At 35.4% G+C, this 10,311-nt stretch overlaps 1 protein-coding gene across 2 annotated transcripts in view; it reads left to right on the top strand.

Moving 5' to 3' along the window:
• The first annotated feature begins 7,194 nt into the window (after positions 1-7,194).
• LOC149068562 (uncharacterized) overlaps positions 7,195-10,311 on the top strand; it is a 99,298-nt gene continuing 96,181 nt past the window's right edge. The window contains exon 1 of one of the 2 annotated variants that reach the window (XM_089250318.1): positions 7,195-7,278. The gene's annotated coding sequence lies outside the window, so the exon portion shown is untranslated. Of the gene's footprint in view, positions 7,449-10,311 lie in introns of both variants that reach the window. The other variant, XM_089250317.1, reaches the window with a different exon arrangement.

Here is a 10,311-nt window from a genome sequence, read left to right as displayed (position 1 = left end):
TATTCTCTGTATGAATAAGAAAAAAATTTAATTATTAAATTTGCATTATAAAATGCAGAAAAGGGAATGAATATTGGATAATATTAAAGGTACAACCTGAGAAACGATAGAAAAACCCGACGATGATATCCCATAATTAATCCGATCCACGTACTACATTGTGAAAACCAAGCTGTATATAGGGAAGGAAGAGGGAAAAAAAAAATCTCATCTCCCAACGATTTTCCAACTCATTCAAAACGCTGTGGCTGTGGGGTGACATCATTTGGAAGAAAAGAGAAAGAATGATGTAGAAAAAAGAAAGAGAAGGCCTGTTTGAAAACATCAGTGCCACCTGCACAACAGATAATAACGAAAACAATGACTTGGAAAGAAGAGATATATGGCAACGTATACCCTGCACATCGAAGGGAGGAGAAGTGGGAAGGAACAAGGAAGAAAAAAAAGCATCAACCGTTTTTCAAAATCATTCAAACGACTGCGCGAAATACGGCAACCCAAGGTTAATATGATATGCACCTTATTGTCAAAAAAATCTCCAACTTGGTGTGGATCGTAAATCGAAGCTGTTCCAAGGTGGGCATCTTTGGTTACGAATGAGGCCGAAGCAGATATCTTCAGCTACAAATGGAGTGGTGGAAGGAATCTTCAGTTACAAATGAAGCAGAGCTAGATAACTTCAGATTTGAATGGAGAGAAGACGGGTATCTTCAGCTGCAAATGAGCCAAGTCAGATATCTTCAGCTGTGAATGGAGCGGACAAATACATTTTCAGCTATAAGTGAAACCAATGTAAACATCTTCAGCTGTGAATGGAGCGGACAAATACATTTTCAGCTATAAGTGAAACCAATGTAAACATCTTCAGCTTTGAATGGAGCCAAGGCAGGCATCTTCAGCTGCAAATGGAGCAGAGGAAGGGCAGATTCAGAGTGATGTGTCAGAAAAACGACTTATTGTGTAAGTGCATCGGATCATCCTGTATTTCACAGGACAGATAAATTTTCCCCGTATTATTTGACTCTTAGGAGGGGCAATCGTCCCACCCTTGGATCTACACTTGCTTGATATCCAAGTTTGGTTAATGCATCATCAGTTGTGGGTTTCAATGAGACCCCCCTCCCCCCACCTAACTAGAAATGTCTGCCTACCAATTCACATGCTTGCTCTTGAATATTTTAACTAATTCTCATCATCATGAGGTCCATTTACACTTGAGGCCTCCAGGCCATGATCAAGTAGATCCATGCATTAAGGCAGTACTGAAGGCTGGGTTATAGAAAGCACTGTTAATTATATTAATTCACATAGGCTGTATATGCATATACAGTTAATTCCCAGTTTATCTTTTTATCGTCAAATTTTTGAATATGACAAAACAATGACATGTCACTAACACCATCTACCCTGGCACGTTTTTGGGTGTTCCTGCTCGTAACCGCAGCACATAGCGCCAAATCAAGTCTGGTGCTAAAAAAAATTTGTCAATCCGAATCTGCCGCTAAAAAAAGTAATTGCCAATGAGCGGTATACCATATAAGGGGATAAAAACATGATGCATGCTGGTTTCCAATTCCATGCACTCTGCTCATACCCTAAATGCCATTTTTCTAAAGCATTGCAGAAAAAAATTCCGCTCTTAGGAAAACACCCCTATATTTAGAATTCACCGCATATACATTAGATGGCAGATTCCAAAATCAAGGGCGCGGTAGCCTGGTCGATAAGATGCTCGCCTAAAGTACCAAAGGATGTTTAGAGGTGTCGCGAGTTCGATACCCGGTTCGTCCTTGTCAGAAAACGTTCCTGACACAGCACACCAACCTCTCGATGAGTATAAAAAACAAGCCTGCCGTTCGGAATCGGCAATAAATTGTAGGTCCCGGTCTAATTAGCCCACGTGTACAGAAAATGACTGTGGTGCGACAAAAATTATCAATGATCAACAAGGTTGCTGCCAGATTCGTGATTTCCAATTGCGCAAAGGTTCTGGACCCTTAGCGACCCAAAAAATTTTTGTTCGTCAAGCATCTTTAACATTGTAGAAATTAAAGATAGCCACCAAGAAATAAGAATTGCACAACATTCAAATTCCCCAAAATAAACAAAAAAGGTAACACCAAAAATCAGTTGATGCCAGCAGAATTATTTTTGTTGATTGCTGTTAGGAAACATTTTAGGAGTACATTTTGGGCAAGAAACTGAGTTTTCTTACGCTGGTAAAAGACCGACCTATGTTAGAATAAAAACAAGCATCTTTTCATAAGACTGGAGATTCTTCATCTAGTAAAAACAGGGCAAATTAATGAGGTAGGGATGCATATTTAAGTAATGAGCATGAGCACAAGAGAATTATGATACTGATGGTTAAAAAGTAATAATAATTAAGGATGGCGCTAAAAAAATAAGAACACGACTTGAAAAACATTCTGGTCACTAATGAAAATTTCTGAAAAAGCCAAAGCATGAAAGTAAACTATTGACGCTAGAAAAAACTGATGACGGGGAAAAAAATCCTTCACCAGCTTGGCTTTTCTTTCCTTCAAACCGAGCACAACTCATGTCTATCATCATGGGCAATTTAGTACCTAGTGAGTTACACCAGAAGTTAAGTGTGTGCATCTAACAGTCTGAATGCATACCAAATGTGTGAATTTTTTCAGTGCTGCCATCTATATTTCAGAAGTGAAGCGATTAAGTGCAGCCAATTTGGCTGCAAACTCGCTTACAAAATCAAAGTCCATTAGATCAGTTGGCTCCGTGTCATTGATGCTGCCTCCCCTCTCATATCACTGCCAATGGCTATTCAGAGGGAAATGGTAGTCTCGGTCTCCTTAACCTTGGCTATGGAAGATAACTCAATAATCTTTGTTGTGACAATCACGAATCATTTTGAAGACATATATGATGAGCCTGCTATCGTGTGGCATGTCTGCATCTATGAATCTATTAAAAATTCCACAGAAGAATGTTTGAATTCAATTTATGGTTTTGTCATCTACAGGCTATTCAAATTTTGTCACTCTGCTTTCATTCAAACTTGACGCTCTTGACCACTAAAATTTGCTTTTCCTCCAAACTTGTTGTGCTGGGTCATAACCAAGGCCGTCTTAAGAGCAGCATGGGCCCCCGGGCCAAGTAATTTTTCTGAGGCCTTACCAGGCAAATTCTTGAAAATTTCAACCAGATCTTATTTTTCTGAGGCCCCCTTTTCTCTTGAGGCCCCCAGGCCATGCCCGGGTGGGCCCATCCCTTAAGTTGGCACTGGTCATAATCTGCAGCTGCCCTGGGCTGAACAAATAGGTCTCACATATTCATTATATTTCAAAATACTACATATCGTCTCTCTCATGCTAGCACGAGTGGAAATTTTTCCTTTTTTTTTTATCTGCTGTGGATACCTTATTTTGCTATCTACGTTTTTCTTAAAATGTGAATGTGTATTCCTATTGAAACACATTGTTACAAAACATATTAGGAAAATAATCTGCATAGAGTAACATGGATAGGGAGTAAACATTGGAAATGTAATTTTCCACATTCTTTGTTTTTTTTACAAGGGCATTGCACATTCATGCTTCTAGCATGAGGGAGATTATATATAGACATGGTGGAGGTATTCACAATTTTTTTTAAAATTAATTCCTATTATTTTGAAAGCAGGGACCTCCCAGAGCATGGTCAAACACCCCTAAGGTCGGCTCAGATCCACAGACTAACAAATCCAGTATCAATGCCTGTATGATGTGAAAACATGAAGTTTGGTGCTAGGCTTTCTATCTTGTACCATAACAAGATTTAGAACACATATCTGCATTCAAACTTGTGGTCATAACAGTAACACAGCTCACTCGGATTTTTTCCCTGTGAAAACTAGCATGTCATGAATTTTCTGCTCTTAACTAATCCAAAATTGTTTCTCGAGTGATCCAAGGCAGTCTTGGTATCATTAACCTTGGATTACTGTGCAGCATGGTGGCCCGGGTCGATACGATACTTGCTTACTGGACCAAAGAATGTTTAAAGATGTCTAGAGTTTGATACCCAATTTACTCCTGTCAGAATCTTTCCTGATTCAGAGGTACACCAGAAATGGTGATAAGATGGCCGCGCAGGAAATTCCCTGCCAAGACATCTACCCTCTTCCTCAGCGAAATATATGAACGAGAAAGTCATGGGCAGATATATGGGGGGGGGGGCATTGATCTCCCAAGGTTAAAAGTGGAGTCGAATGATCTAATGTATATGTGTATATATGAATTGACATCATGCCCCCCCCCCCTCAGATTTTCAAGTCTGTCTCCGCCTATGGAAAAGATGACAGCTGCCATTCGGATTTGGCAATAAACTGTATAGGTCCCAGTTTTTTTAACCAAAATAATCACATTATAACACAATCAGAGCTTTCTGCAGAGTATAAACAACATTAAACTTTTGTGTTTGTACATTCTATAAGTTGATTATGGGAATATCAAATAATTATTTGCTGCATATTGCACTGCACATTTCTAAAGCTGCCCGACTCGAAATTGTGTTCATTTAGTGATATGATTATTAGGCCTATTTGAATTCTCATTTGCATGGTTCATATTAAATTCTAATGGCACAACAGGCAAATTTCGCCCTTTCATCACTTGTAATCGTTTATATACAGGGTGCATAAGCTAACATCTTGCACCGAATTTTAGTGACAAACCATGGATCCTAGAGGCAAATAACGTGTGGACCTCAGATACATCATTCATATTGCATGGAGTTGTATAGTTGTTAAAATATAAAGATTATATTATTTATACTGACACCCTTTGCTCATAAACCCAATCAGGAAGTTTTAACCTTGTAGCTCCCGAAGCCAATAAAAAAAATTCCATGTTCCTAAGTGCAGTATTCAATGAGATATTTGAATTCAAAAAATGGAGAAAAGTTAGGAAACAACATAAATGAGGGTGTTAGTTTCTGCTGTTCTTTCTCAACTTTTATTTGATTTTTGAATTCAAATATTTCAGCAAATACTGCTCTTAAAAACAGGGAGTTTTTTTTTTGGGGGGGGGGGCTCAGGAGAGACGGAAAGACAAACTTCACAAAAAGTTAATTATTTTAATAACTATACAACCCCTTATAATATGAATGACATATCTGAGGTCCACACATTATTTGGATACTTTTTCTAATTGGAAGCATGATCAACGGTTCACCAGTAAAATGCGCTTCAAGATGTTACCTATGTACCCTCAATTATGACTCATTATGATATGTTAAATCAGAGCTTGACAAATTGAAAAAAAAAATTAGGCACCATCAAATTCGTAGGAGCCAAGCATGGTTTTGTTCCAAATGAAAATGTTTCTGAATGTTTTTTTTTATTTTCCCAGCACTTGATATTCCTCTTCCTATGCTAACACTAGAAAGATGGATGATGGTCTGTGTGACACTTTGTGCTCTTTCTGCTCCCATATTTCGAGTAAGACTGAATAAAAAGCTTAGAAATTTCTAGACCTTTCCTGGATTATTGTGCACCAAAGCTTTTTTCATTATCTTTCTTAATAACAGAGGTACAAACCGATGTACCTAGAAAGACAGAAAGGGGTCACAAAGACCCTCCTGTATATTTTAGAATAAATTCACTGTATAATGCTACCAACATTGTCATAATTGATTTTGCAAGATCAAAATTCTTCTGAGAGTCTCTTTGTGCATATAATTCTGTGTAATCCCCATTTGTGAGACGTTTTTACATTAATTCTTATCTGTCAGCAGGTATCTCAGTTTTTGTTGTAGAGCATTTTTTGTATTTTTTCCAATAAATTGTTTGTTCTGCGAAGTAGAAATATTCACACGCTTATGATTGCTGTAGAAATGGCAAGGAGCCGCAGAGTCACTGAAAAGGAAATTTTCAAAAGTTGGCAAAGATTACGTGTATAAAACAAAGAAGGCAATAGTGCTGAGGATAATTTCACCCTTACCTCAGGCAAAACATTGGTTAAACAAGCAATAGTATCGATGATGGATGTGTGAATCAGAATGAAATTATACTCTAACGATGCTTCAGCCGATGTAAAATAAAATGCTGCTGAAAACAATGAATGCAAACTGCACCGAAGCCACAAAAACAACTTAGAACTACACTGAAACATCAACTGATTTCCATAAATATCCGAGATCTCAATGATATCCAATGTATCAGTTGTGAAAAAACTGCTGCAGATTGAACTGCATGGAATATCATGGGATCCTATATATATATCTGTGATATATACTGATATATATACTGATTTCACACCACTGGAATTATGTGAATTTTTTGGAACCAAAATCGATTAGCTTGGTTGAAACCTATCAGAATATAGGTTTCAACCAAGATAACGATAAACCTATCTGAAAGATCATTGTTAGGTGCTTCCAGCTACAAAAAGGCAAGCTTCTTGTAACACTGGAATTCTGTATAGTTGATTTTGAAAATCTCCTCAGTTCCTTCCACACTGATACACATTAAGAGCGATTGTTTGCACAGAATGCTTTAAAAACTGAACAATAATGAGAATAGAATTGTAGATCAGTGGTTTCACCCTTAATTATTATTATATCTGTATTCTGTCTTAAAAAATATTATACTATGCTAATGTTAGAAAGTTCAAAAATTGCCCAAAGAAGCTATGGGGTCTGTCTCCTACTGTCTTTCTAGGTATTGTTCCTGACCCGTCAGTCTAGTGTTAAAAGAGACACTGTCATGAAAATAAAAAAATTTAAATTTTGTGTCATTCATAGACTCTAATTTAGCAATCACATACAGAAAATTGTAGGCGTCAATCCAGTCTAGTCACCATGGCAATATTGCAATTAACCAAGTCCTGGTATAGGTACCTTGATTCTGAATTTGTTAGCAACAAATCTGCACTATTACTTTATTAAATGGCTATAATGGTATGTTTATTGACAAAAATATTTAGATTTTTTTTCGAATTTGAATAAATTACATTTCTTGTTTTTCATGGGGATTTAAATTGAATTTTATTTATAAGTGGTCCCATCCCCCCTCGTGCAAATGAATGATTAAAATGTTTTTCCTTCTTGCTGTTTGTGCAGGGCAGGTTACTGAAGTGGCACCCTGCTCATCATATGTCTAAAAATAGCCTCGCTCCCCATCAGCATTTGAGTCTGACATTCAAGTGGAGATGGGACCTGCTATATATAATGCTGGCAACATTCCAGTTGAAACAACCATTCCTCTACATCTTCCTTCCAACCTAAAGGATTCTCAGTTTAGCAACAACAGACTGCGTAAGTTTTTTAAGACCTACATCTATGTTCGTTTCCTGTTAAGTGCGTCTTTGTGTTTAGTTTGGTGGTTGTGATTTTGCTGCAGTTGCAGTAAAACCTGGTGCGGTGTTCATTGGAATTCTTCGAGGAAAAAAATGGATAAATAATTTGATTATGGACACTTTCAGCAGGTATATTTAGTGTTATTTATTAGTATATGTGTATATGTCAAAGCCACCCTTTGTGTTGTGCGACGTGTGTATGTGTTCCAGTCCCCTGTGCTTTGTGGGGTCCTCCCGCATTTGCCGTAACAATAATTTCTTTCATAAATTCTGAATTTTCATCAATTTTCAAAATATGAATTTTCATCTGGAAAGAAATAATTCTAGAATTATTTTTTCAAATAATTTCTGAATTTTCATCAATTCTGAAACTGTTTCATTTATTCCAAAAAATTTCATCAATTCTGAAAGTATTTCTTTAATTTATTCCAAAAAATTTCATCAATTCTGAAACTATTTCTTTCATTTATTCAAAATTTTCATGATTTACATTTTCTGAATTTTTGATTCCTCTATCTCACAGAAGAAAAAAATTGGTTCAAAAGAGCTCTGCTATTATCTTTGCACTGGCCCAGCATCTTGTAAGGGCAGGCCAGGTATATGTTATGATAAATTAGTATGTTATGATAAATCTGGTAATTATACATAATCACAGATCATTTTGGTAAGTTTGATGAATTTTTGTGAATTAATCACATTTACAGGTAATTATGTATAATCCGCCTACTTGTATTGGTAAATATGATAAATTATCAATGATTTGCAGTCAACATTTGATAATCAGGCTTTTAACTAGTCCGGCCCACGCAGTAATCCAGCATTTTTAGGCAGGTTTTATTTGACCATAGAGGAGGAAAACATGTCACAGTATGCCTCTGCACAGAAGTTCAAATGGACTTTTTCAATTGATTTCCAATAATCTGCCACCCTGTTCTGATATGTGCTGTATCAGCGAAAGTCTATTATACTTAAATTTACCAGAAGTGATGATTATGATTGATGATTTTTATAGTGATGATGATTGGTTATGTTCAGAAATGTTGATAAATGCGAAGAAAGCTAATATTAAAAGACATAATAATTTATAGGTTTTATATACGGGGTGATTATAAAAAAACTATCCCGACATATGGGCCCCTAACTATCATACCATTCACAGAAACTGAATGAAATTTTGGCATAAGGTATTTTGAGGTATGCACTCAAGAATGATATGGAAAACAACAGTGTCACTCTAACAGTTACGGTTACAGTGAGAAAATTTCGAAAATATCAAATGGCAACACCAAGTTTTTTGTATTGGAATGCGATCATGAATGCATTGTCATGTTTCTACAGTAAAACCGTATACATTAACCTTAATTAATTTAGGTGTAATATATTAGTCTTTGACCTGATGGAAATATTACTCTGTAAAAAAGTTCTTATTGAAAAGTTTAAAATAAATTTATTATTTGGTCATAAAAGAAGGATGGCAGCATCTGCAAGGTAGCTCCCCCAAGAGCTCCCCCAACGTATCTATGTTGCAGAGTTGCGCTTTTCTCGCATTTATGCTGCCATCCGTCTTTCATTTTCTGGAGTCCATATTGACTGTATGGAAACGGTATGAAAAAAAAGTATTTTTGAATTTTTTTTAGTTTTCCATATATTTTCAATATTTATACATTTCTATCTTGGAATGTACCAGTTTGCACATCAATTAATCTTCTATTTTGTTCATTCTGCATTTTTTCTTTTGGTTGGAATGTATATGAATAGAATGTGTAAAAAAAAGAGTGGTTATAAGCAGTTGTCTGAAGGATGAAAATAACTTATGCAATGAGTCTTCACAGTGATATCAGAACCATCCTTAGATAGTGTAGCTGGAAATCTGTTTATAATTTAATTTGTGTGAATTTTGACACCACCACTGAAATGAGTTTGCATAATGTGTCTGTAAATTTATTTTTCTTAACAGAGAAAGGTTAATTTTCCATAAGCTTGGTCAGCTTCAATGTGGCAACTTTTTTGTGCCAAAATTTGCAACCCTGATAGTGGAAGTGGTTTTTGCTAGTTTTAGCAACCCTTTATCAATGGCATATTTCGTTAATTCAATTTCTTGTGTATAATTTTTTTGTAGTTTTCTCATATATTTTGATTGATTAGAATCAATCAAAATATGTGGTAATTATTGTGCTTATTAGATTGATACATGTAATAAATTAAATTTTTTGTTTAATTGCATGAGTTCTTCGTCAGCCATCTTGAATTAACCGCCCCAAAAGTGGTGATCGCTTAATGCAAAAAAAATTTCTACATTGGCAGTGACCGCATTTATGGAAGATTAACCACAAAAATAAAAAATAAAAACAATTGTACCTGGTAACTGTATTATTCCATTGCAGTAAAAAAACTGGGGTTGCACTCATATGAGTAAAGACTTTGGAATTTGCATGTGCTTTTTGGATGCGAAATCTTTCAATCATTTTACGCATTTGAGCATGCGCATACTTTACAGGATTTTGTTGTTTTATTGTTTCCACAATACTTGTACAAAAAGAAAAAAAATGAATTATTTGCCTTAAATATGTTAAGTAAACTTTATTTTTTAAAAAAAATTAATGCTTAATTGATTTGAGATGGTTTGAGTTATTTTTGAAATTTTACTTGATATTCTTTTTGTTATCTACAATATAAATAAGTAATTTTTAATTACAATCAAATTTTGCTCCAACAACATTTTTTTAACAAATGTTAAAAATCATAAAATAGGAAATTCCTTTATAACGAAATTTTGTTATAACAAAGTGATTTCTTCTGTTTGGTGTTCGTTATAATGGGATTTGACTGTATTAACCACTTTTACTACAGTCATACATGGAAACGCTTTGACATGTGATATAGCATAGTTGATTCAGTTCATAATATAGCTTCTTCCTCTTTGGCACAAAACATGAAATCGAAATCATTTTACATTTTGAACAACACACTTTTGATTATTTTTTATTTTTTT

Source organism: Pholcus phalangioides, unplaced genomic scaffold, assembly GCF_987345545.1.
Source record: "Pholcus phalangioides strain wild (caught in Gottingen) unplaced genomic scaffold, Ppha-v1.0 ptg000024l_1, whole genome shotgun sequence".
Taxonomy (NCBI): Eukaryota; Metazoa; Arthropoda; class Arachnida; order Araneae; family Pholcidae; genus Pholcus; species Pholcus phalangioides.
This window is presented reverse-complemented; position numbering and strand designations above follow the sequence as displayed.